Source organism: Panthera onca, chromosome Y (assembly GCF_046562875.1).
Source record: "Panthera onca isolate mPanOnc1 chromosome Y, mPanOnc1 haplotype 2, whole genome shotgun sequence".
In the NCBI taxonomy this organism is placed as follows: domain Eukaryota; kingdom Metazoa; phylum Chordata; class Mammalia; order Carnivora; family Felidae; genus Panthera; species Panthera onca.
The window spans coordinates 20835579-20845077 of record NC_138358.1 but is presented as its reverse complement, the minus strand read 5'-3'; the positions used below and the strand labels follow the sequence as shown (position 1 = coordinate 20845077).

At 35.7% G+C, this 9499-nt stretch overlaps 1 pseudogene; it reads right to left on the bottom strand.

Moving 5' to 3' along the window:
* Positions 1–6184: 6184 nt before the first annotated feature.
* Positions 6185–6810, bottom strand: LOC145715061 (cell division control protein 42 homolog pseudogene; annotated as a pseudogene).
* Positions 6811–9499: the final 2689 nt, after the last annotated feature.

Here is a 9499-nt window from a genome sequence, read left to right as displayed (position 1 = left end):
CCACTGTTATTTTTGGATTTCCCTAATGATTAATGATGTTGAGCATCCATGTTTACTGGTTATTTGGATACCTCTACGATAAAGCTCCTTTCATGTCTGTTGCCTATTTGCTTGGATGTCTGTGTTCTACATACTGAATTTTTAAAACATTTTTTATTTGTTTTTTAAATTCAAGTATATTTATCATAAGGTGTTATATTAGTTTCAGGTGTACATTCTAGGGACAGCTATACATTATTCAACAGCTCTATACATTACTCAGTCCTCATCAGCTAAGTGTACTCTTCAATCCTCATTACCTACTTCACTCATCCCCCAACCCACCCACCCATCTGCCTCCTGGTAACCATCGGTGTGTTCTCTGTACTTCAGAGTCTGTTCCTTAGTTTCTCTCACTCTTTTTTTTTCTCTTTGTTTGTTTTTTTCTTAAATTCCACATATGAGTGAAATCCTTTGATATTTGGCTTTCTCTGATTGACTTATTTCACTTAGCATTATAGTCTCTAGCTCCATCCATGTTGTTGCAAATGGCAAGATTTCATTCTTTTTATGGCTGAATAATATTCCATTACATATATATTCCATTATATATATATTCCATTATATATATTCCATTACATATATATTCCATTATATATATATTCCATTATATATATAGTCCATTATATATATATGTATATGTATATATATATACCATATATCCATTATATATATATATATATACACATATGTATGTGTATGTATGTGTATATATATATATGTATGTGTGTGTGTATGTGTACATATATATACACACACACACACACACACACACATACATATACACACACACACACACACACACACACACACACACACACACTACATCTTCTTTATCCATTCATCAGCTGATGGACACTTGGGCTGCTTCTATAGTATGGTTATTGTAAATAATGCTGCAATAAACATAGAGGTGCACATATCCTTCTGAATTAGTGTTTTTGTATTCTTTGGATAAATACCCAGTAATGTGATTACTGGATCATAGGATAGTCTATTTTTAGTTTTTTTGAGGACTCTCCATAATGTCTTCCACAGTGGCTGCACCACTTTGCATTCCCACCAACAGTGCACGAGAGTTCCTTTTTTTCCACATCCTCACCAACACTTGTTGTTTCTTGTGTTTTTGATTTTAGCTATCCTGACCGGTGTGAGGTGATATCTCATTGTAGTTTTGATTTGTGTATCCCTGATGATAGGTGATATTGAGCTTGTTTTCACATGTCTGTTGGTCATCTGTATGTCTTCTTTGGAGAAATGTCTGCTTGTGTCTTCTGCCCATTTTTTAATTGGTTTATTTGGGGTTTTGTTGATGTTGACTTGGTGTAAGTTCTTTATACATTTTGATACTAACTCTTTATCAGATACATCATTTGCAAATACCTTCTCCCATTCAATAGGTTGTCTTCTAATTTTGTTGATTATTTCCTTTGCTATGCAGAAGTTTTTATTTTGATGGCATCCCAATAGTTTATTTTTGCTTTTATTCCCCTTGCCTCAGGAGACATATCTAGAAAAAATGTTGCTACAGCCGATGTCAGAGAAATTACTGCCTGTGCTCTTTTCTAGATTTTTATAGTATTAAGTCTCCTATTTAGGTCTTTAATCCGTTTTAGTATACCTTGGTGTGGGGTGTAAAGTGGTCCAGTTTCATTCTGTTATATGTAGCTGTCCAGTTTTCCCGGCACCATTTGTTGAAGAGATTGTCTTTTTTTCCCATTGTATAATCTTTTGTCAAAGATTAATTGACCATATAATTGTGGATTATATGCCTAAATATGCTTTACATGCTTTCTACCCTTTTCTATTGATCTATATGTCTACTTTTATACCAGTACTATATTGTTTTGATTTGTACCGCTTTGTAGTATAACTTGAAATCTGGAATTGTGATACCACCTGCTTTGTTCTTCTTTTTCAAGATTGTTTTGGCTGTTTGGGGTTTCTGAGGTTCCGTATAAATTTTAGGACTCTTTGTTATAGTTGTTACTGGTATTTTGATAGAGAATTCATTAAATCTGTAGATTGCTTTGCATACTATGGACATTTTAACAATATTTGTTCTTCTACTTCATGAGCATGGAATATCTTTCCATTTGTTTATGTCATCTTCAAATGTTTTCATCAATATTTTATAGTTTTCAATGAGTGGGTCTTTCACCTCTGTGGTTGAATTTACTCCTAAATATTTTATTATTTTTAGTGCAATTGAAAATGGGATTGTTTTCTTAATTTCTCTTTCTGCTACTTCATTATTAACGTGTAGAAATGCAACAGATTTCTGTATATTGATTTTGTACCCTGTAACTTGGCTGATTTCATTTATCGGTTCTAGTAGCTTTTGGTGGCTTTTGTAGTTCTTTGTTCCTTTCTTCTCTTGCTTTCTTCCGTTGTGGTTTGATGGCCTTTAGTGATATGCTTCAATATCTTTTTCTTTTGTTTTTTGCATATCTATTACACGTTTTTTTATTTGTGGTTGCCATCAGGTTTATATATAATATCCTATGCGTATAGCAGCCTATATTAGGTACTGGTTGCTTAAGTTTGAACCCATTTTAAAAGCACTAAATTTCACCCCCCCACACACACACACATTTTATATGTATGATTTCATATTTTACTTCCTTTTATTTTGTGAATTCCTTGACTGATTTCTATAGCTATAATTGATTTTACTGCTTTTATGCTTTAGCTTCCATACTGGTTTTATAAGTGATTGATCTACCACTTTGGTTATGTTTGTATGCCCCCGTGAATTTTTTTCCTTTCCTAATTTGCTTGCTCCTGATTATGGCCTTTCCTTTCCAAAGAATTCCTCTTAACATTTCTTGTAAGACTGGTTTAATGGTGAGGAATGCCTTTTACTTTTGTTTGTCTATCTCTCCTTCTATTCTGAACGATAGCCTTGCTGGATAGAGTATTCTTGGTTGCAGGTTTTTTTCTTTCAGCACTTTGAATATATCATACCACTCCCTTCTGGACTGCAGAGTTTCTTCTGAAAAATCAGCGGATAGACTTAAGGAGTTTCCCTTGCATATAACTTTTTTCTCTTGCTGCTTTTAAAGTTCTCTCTTTACCACTATTTTTTGCCATTTTAATTATTATGTGTCTTGGTGTAGACTTCCTTGGGTTTATTTTGTTGGGGACTCAGAGTCTTCTGAATCTTGATTTGTCTCCTTCTCCACATTAGGGAATTTTTCAGCTATTATTTCTTCTAACAAATTTTTCTGGCTGCTTTTCTCTCTCTTCTCCTTCTGGGATCCCTATAATGCTAATGTTATTACATTTGATGGTGTCACTGAGTTCTCTCTTCTCATTTTATATTGTTCTTTTACTCTTTCCTTTTCAGCTTAGTTGCTTTCCATTACTGTTCTTTCAGTAATGATCTGTTCTTTTGCTTCCTCTAGTCCACTATTTATTCACTCTAGTGTGTTTTTAATTTTAGTTAATGAGTTCTTCATCTCTGGTTCTTTTTTTATATTTTCTAATATCTTTGTTGAATTTCTCACTATGATCCTCTACTCTTTTCTCACATCCAGTAAGTATGTTCATGACCATTACTTTGAATTCTCTATTGGGTATATTGCTTATCTCTGTTTCATTTAGCTCTTTTGCTGTGCTTTTGACCTGTTCTTTCATTTGGGACATAAGCCGCAGTTTCATTTTGTCTAACTCCCTGTGTCTGTTTCTATGTATTGGGAAAGTCAGCTATGTCCCTGATCTTGAAAAAAGTGGTCTTATGAAGAAGAGGCCCTGTAGTGTCCTGTTGTGTAATGTCCCCTGTTCACCAAAAACTAGCATTTCAGGTGTCTTCTCTGGGTGTTGCATGCCCTAGGGCTGTGATTGTTGAGTCATGTTTGCCATCAGTTGTCATCTGCAATGGCCTTCTTTGCCTGTTGTGGACAAGGTTTGGTCCCTGTGATGTTAAAGGGCCAGTCTGGGGCCACCTTGGGCTTGAGTTGGGTCAGACCAGATGCCTGGCCTCACCCCATTTGCCAGAACTGTGGTTGTACCAAACTTCAGGGTGCTCACTTTCTGCTGCCCGCTGTGAGATCATCGTTGGTGGGTAGAGCTGGCAGTCAGAGGTCTGTACCCATCCCAGAGCTGGGAATATAGTCAAACTGATGTGTGTGATTATATTCCCTCTCCCAGGGCAAGAGTCACTTGGGAGTGGTCCTGGACAGTGTTGGAGCTGCCTGCTGCTTACAAGATGAGAGGCATCTAGTGCTGCTTTGGATGGACTCCTGCCCAGTGGGGATGGTTGGAGGGGGCAGCCTGCAGGAGAATGCAGGAGTGGGTGAAGCGGTGTTAGCAAGCTACATGGCAAGTGTTCCAGCTGGTTCCTGCAGCTGTCTGGGTATCTGGATTAGGGTGGGGGTAGGGGAGAGAAATGGTGCCTGCCAGGTCTTTTATTCTTGGAGAAGTCTCCTAAAAATCCCTGCCCTTCCAGGAGAAGTTCTGAGATTAGTAAATAAATCTCCTTTCTCAATATCCCAGCCACTTTTCAAACTGCCACTTCTATGCTGTATCCCTGCAGGGCTGTTTGTTATGCTGTCTCTTTAAGGATGGAGACTGTTTCCTCTTGCCCTCCAGCTCTCCCAGAGCCAAGCCAAGTGATTTTTAAAATTCTAGGTGTTAAGCTCCAGTGATTGTAAAAGTTAAAAAAAAAAAAAAAAAAAAAAAGTTAAGCCCCTCTGTCTTTCAAAGACAAATATTACGGGGGTTTGTCTCTACAGTGCAGGTCACCCATGTCTGGGGTGCCTGGCAGGAGATCTCTTCCTCTCCCTTTTCCGTGCTTGTGGCATCCCTCACATTTGTGGTTGGTTTTCCTGGGGGTCTGGTTCTAACCACATCTCCATTATTCCTCCCATTCTTTTCATTGTGGCCTCTTCTCTTCAATTAACTGTGGAGGGTCTGTTCTGACCGTCTTCAGGTTGTTTTCTGGGTTGGTTACACTGATACGGGTGTATCGAGGGGTATCCATGAGACAAATGAGCTTAGGATCCTCCTACTTTGCCATCTTTCCCAGAAATTCATATTGCATTTTTCATTTATCTTTTACCTGTTTGTTTTTTTTAATGTACTCTAGATACAAGTCCCTTGCAGGTTATATAAATTATAAATATCTTACTGTATAGTTTAACTTTTCACTTATATTTTATCTTCTTTTTTTTTGATAGGGAAAAATGTTTTTTAATTACACACTCAATCCATTGGATGTATTTCAAAATACCCCCCAAAACACTTTTCTTCATTTATCAGTGAAAGAAGTTAGAAAGTAATGTCAAAAAAATAGCATATGGCAATCAAATTTCCCTGAAAGTCACAGTCACGTATAGAGTACATCCTAGAAAAGAGGAGGGGCCAGACAGGTTCTCCCTACTTTCAGGAATTTCATCAAGTACTGGACCTACTCATGGGTGGAGAGAAAAGGCAACTTTTAACTATGAGTATGTTATTAAATGAGGCGTTTACTATACTCCTTCCTAAGAGTACCAGGTGGGGGACAAGTGTTCTAAACTTGATCTAGGAAATGGAATGTGGAGTCAGTCCATCCTCTTCCCTCTAAGAGCTGTCCAGTGGCTAATGAATTTAAAAAACATGACTAAATAAAAACAAATGCCCCACATACTCTCTCCTCCCCCCCCCCCAATAAAGGTAAAAGAAAAAACCTGGATTTCCCAGATTATTCTCCAGAATAATAGTTGCTTTATATATTTGGTATAAGTGGGATGTTAAAGTCCTTTACTGTTAGTTCATTGCTATCAATTTCTTCCTTTACATATCTATTAATAGTTGCTTTATGTATTTGGCTGCTTTCATGTTGGGTACATAAATATTTGCAACTCGAGAGTGGATGGAGCCTGGGAGTAGCTTTAACAACCCAAATTCGTCGATTACAGAGTCATCACAAGCATGCCTTGCTTTTAAACAACAAAAAAAATATTTTTGAAACAACAAGATAAAAACCTAGTACTAATCACTTTCTGACAATACACAATTACTGAATTAACTAATATTGAGAAGGGGAAGGGAATCATACCTATGGGCCTTGTCTCACACAAGTGCATGTTTGTAGGTGCAAGGCACTTGTCATTATTGCAGAAATGAATTTTAATTTTTCATCTTTAGTTTAACATTGCTTTTAGTACAATGCTGACACCAGCAGTGCAGAAAGGACTCTGGAGAGTTGTTCATAGCAGCAGCTCTCCTTTGGTTCTGGAGGCTCCAGGCCAGCCAATATTGCCTGGTCACATACATTCTTTAGGCCTTTCTGTGAGTGCAGAACCCGCCACATATTTGACCACCTTCAGGTCATGGGCCAGCTTTTCACATCATTTCAGCAGTCTCTTTGTTCTTGGTTTCTCAATCGTAGAGGAGTCATCTTTAAGATCAATTTGGGTCCCAACAAGCAAGAAAGTCTTGGGACAGTGGTAAGTTATCTCAGGCACCCACATTTCCTTCACATTTTCGAGTGAGGAGGCAGAGATCACTGAATAACAGACTGGAATACATTTGTAGAAATGTATTCGTAAATACGTTGAAATACGTTTGTAGAATAACTTGGCAGTTGTAATCTGTCATAGTCCTCTTGCCCCGCAGTATCAGAAAGTCCAAGAGTGTATGGCCCCCTATCGATCATAATGGTGACTGCATAGTTGTCACCAAGAGTCGGTACATATTCAGAAATGTGTTTGTTGTGTAGGATATCAGGAGACACGTTTTACCAACAGCACCGTCACCCACAGCAACGCACTTAATTGTCTGCATTACTGAAACAATTTTGTATCCACTTTAAATATTTCAAATTCGGTGGTGATCTCAGCTTCTCCGCAGGGGCATTGGCAGTGCCGTGTGGTGTCTCCTCTTGTATTTTATCTTCTGATGAACAAAAGTTTCTCTTTGACACGTAGTTGAATTAGTCAACCTTTTTTCTTTTATAGTTAGAATGTTTGGGAGCCTGTTGAAGAAATCCTTCCATACACCGCGGTCATGAAAACGTCTCCTATTTAACTTCTGGGAGCTTTATTATTTTCCTTTCACATTTAGATCTATAATCCACTTAATTGATTTTTCTATATGATGTGGGATAAGGGTCCCTTTTTCTTCTAAATGGATATTCACCATTTATTGACAAGGTGATCCTTTCCCTACTTTAATGTAAGGCTAGCTTTTTCATAAATGAAAGATAATAAATGTGTTGCTATATCTGGACTTTTTATTCTTTTTGTTCTTTGTTCTATTTGCTGGTCCTTGCACCAGTATACCTACTATTTTAATGTAGATTTAATATGTCTTGATATCTGAAGCATAAATCCTCCCAATTTTATTTACTTCTTTAAACTCTTCTTGGCTATTCTTAGTAATGTCCTTTTTGTCATTAGAAATATTTATTCTTTGTGCTTTCTCTCTTTTTTTCCTTTGTCAGTCTTAGTGCAGGTATGTATCACTTTTGTTGGTCTTTCCAAAACCCAACATTTGGTTGTATTGATTTTATTTAAAGTTTGCTTTTCATTTCAGTAGTTTCTGCTTTTGTCCTTAGAACTTTTCTTCTCCTTTTGAGGGGTTTAATTTGCTGTTCTTTCCTAACTTTTTAAGATAGAACCTTGGGTTATTGATCTTTTCATCTTTTCTATTACATGCATTTAAGGCTGTGAATTTCCCTCAGCACGACCTTACCATATCCTACAAGTTTTAATATGTAATATTATTATTTTTACTCAATTCAAAATATTCTAACTTCCAGTATGGTTTATTTTTTTGACACATGATTTATTTAGAGAGGCATTCTTTAGTTTCCAAAGTTAGGGGAGTTTCCTAGTAGCTTTTGCTATTGATTTCTAGCTTAATTTCCATACCCTATGTTAAGTTATTTGTACCGATCATCTTTATTACTCTAATAATTTTTAAATTATATGAACCTTATTCAATTGTGAAATATTACTTTATAACCATTATTATGGGAGCATCTCTTTTACCAGTGTTAAAGAAACACTGTTCATTTTGTGTCTGTAACTGACTGCTTATTTTTTAGCAGGTATCATTATGCTTTATTTCTCTTTAATAATTGGAAATTATGCTATTTTTTAAAATGTCATCTTTCTCTACTTCTTTTGTTCTGCAGGAGGAGAAGTTGACCTCAGTGACCTGGAAAATGTCTTGCAAAATACGGGGATAGAGTCCTCACCAGAGCATTCGGAGCTAAAGAAATTACTTCCAATTAATGGTGGGCATTTCAAATATCAGAATAGTCTTCAAGAGAGTTAATATAGTCATCCAGGGAGTTGTTCAGCCATTGCAAGTATCAGGTAGAATCTTGAGGGAATTAGAATTATAGCCTAAAATTTTTTTATAATCCAAATCTCCATGTTTATTCTAGATCACTTAGAAGTTAGAGTTAAAAATACCCATAATTCTAAAGGTAATTATTTTTAATATTTAGGAATACATAAATTACCATTTAAAAATATGTCTAAATCAAGAGGCTCATCAATCATCAGTCTTGCCATTTGGACTAAGGAATATTGATAGTTATTTTTCCTTCCATTGAGATGCCTTGGGTTGGAGAGGAGGACGAGGAGAGATGTAGAACTATACTTACTAGTAGAGGGGGTAAAATGTGGACTCAGAAAAAATACAACATAAGGAAGTGTTTTTTCTTTGGCCTGGTAAATATTAATAATTGTCTCAGGTGCTAAAGAATTGATTTACCATATTAAGAATTTCGTTTACATTTTTTGTTTTATTATTTCTAGAAGATACTAGGTAAATTTTAGGAGCAAATTATTTTATGCTGTATATTTCTGAACTTGGATATTTGATATTGTTTTAGCATGTCTAGATGTTTTCTCTATGACCTAAATTATGTGTTTCTTGCAGCTACAGCTAGTAGAAGAATATATAAGACTAGTTTGCTGAATTGTGCAGATGTAAAAGGTGAGTGAGATTCAAATAAAGATGTCAGATTGAGACTCTTGTGTTTTGCTTTTTTTCTTATTAAATATTGCCCCCTGCCATTCTCATATATATTTCCACGATTAGTTTTAATACACACATATGTTCATACTGATTAAATAATTTTGTCTTGTTTTTAAAAGGTGTTCTAAATATTTAGGTTTACCTAGATTTTTGATGTGGAAATAATAAAATTTAGGCCCAGCTATAAAAATTTAAGATAGTATATCTTGAAATACAGTGACCAAACTGAATCTCCTTGTATAAATGTTTATATAAAAAAAACTATTATGTTTGCAGTTTTGCTGCTAAAATTAACCTGAGTGGTGTCTCAGCCTTATTCTGATGTATTGTGTTATGTAAGCTTATCTTCAGTGTAGGATATTTTGGGTATAAATGAATAGATAATTTTAGTCCATTAGTATTTCTCTTTAAAAATTTAAATGTCCTTAGCCTCTTTTTTTATGATGAAATTGATACCACCATACATTAGGAATTTATATTA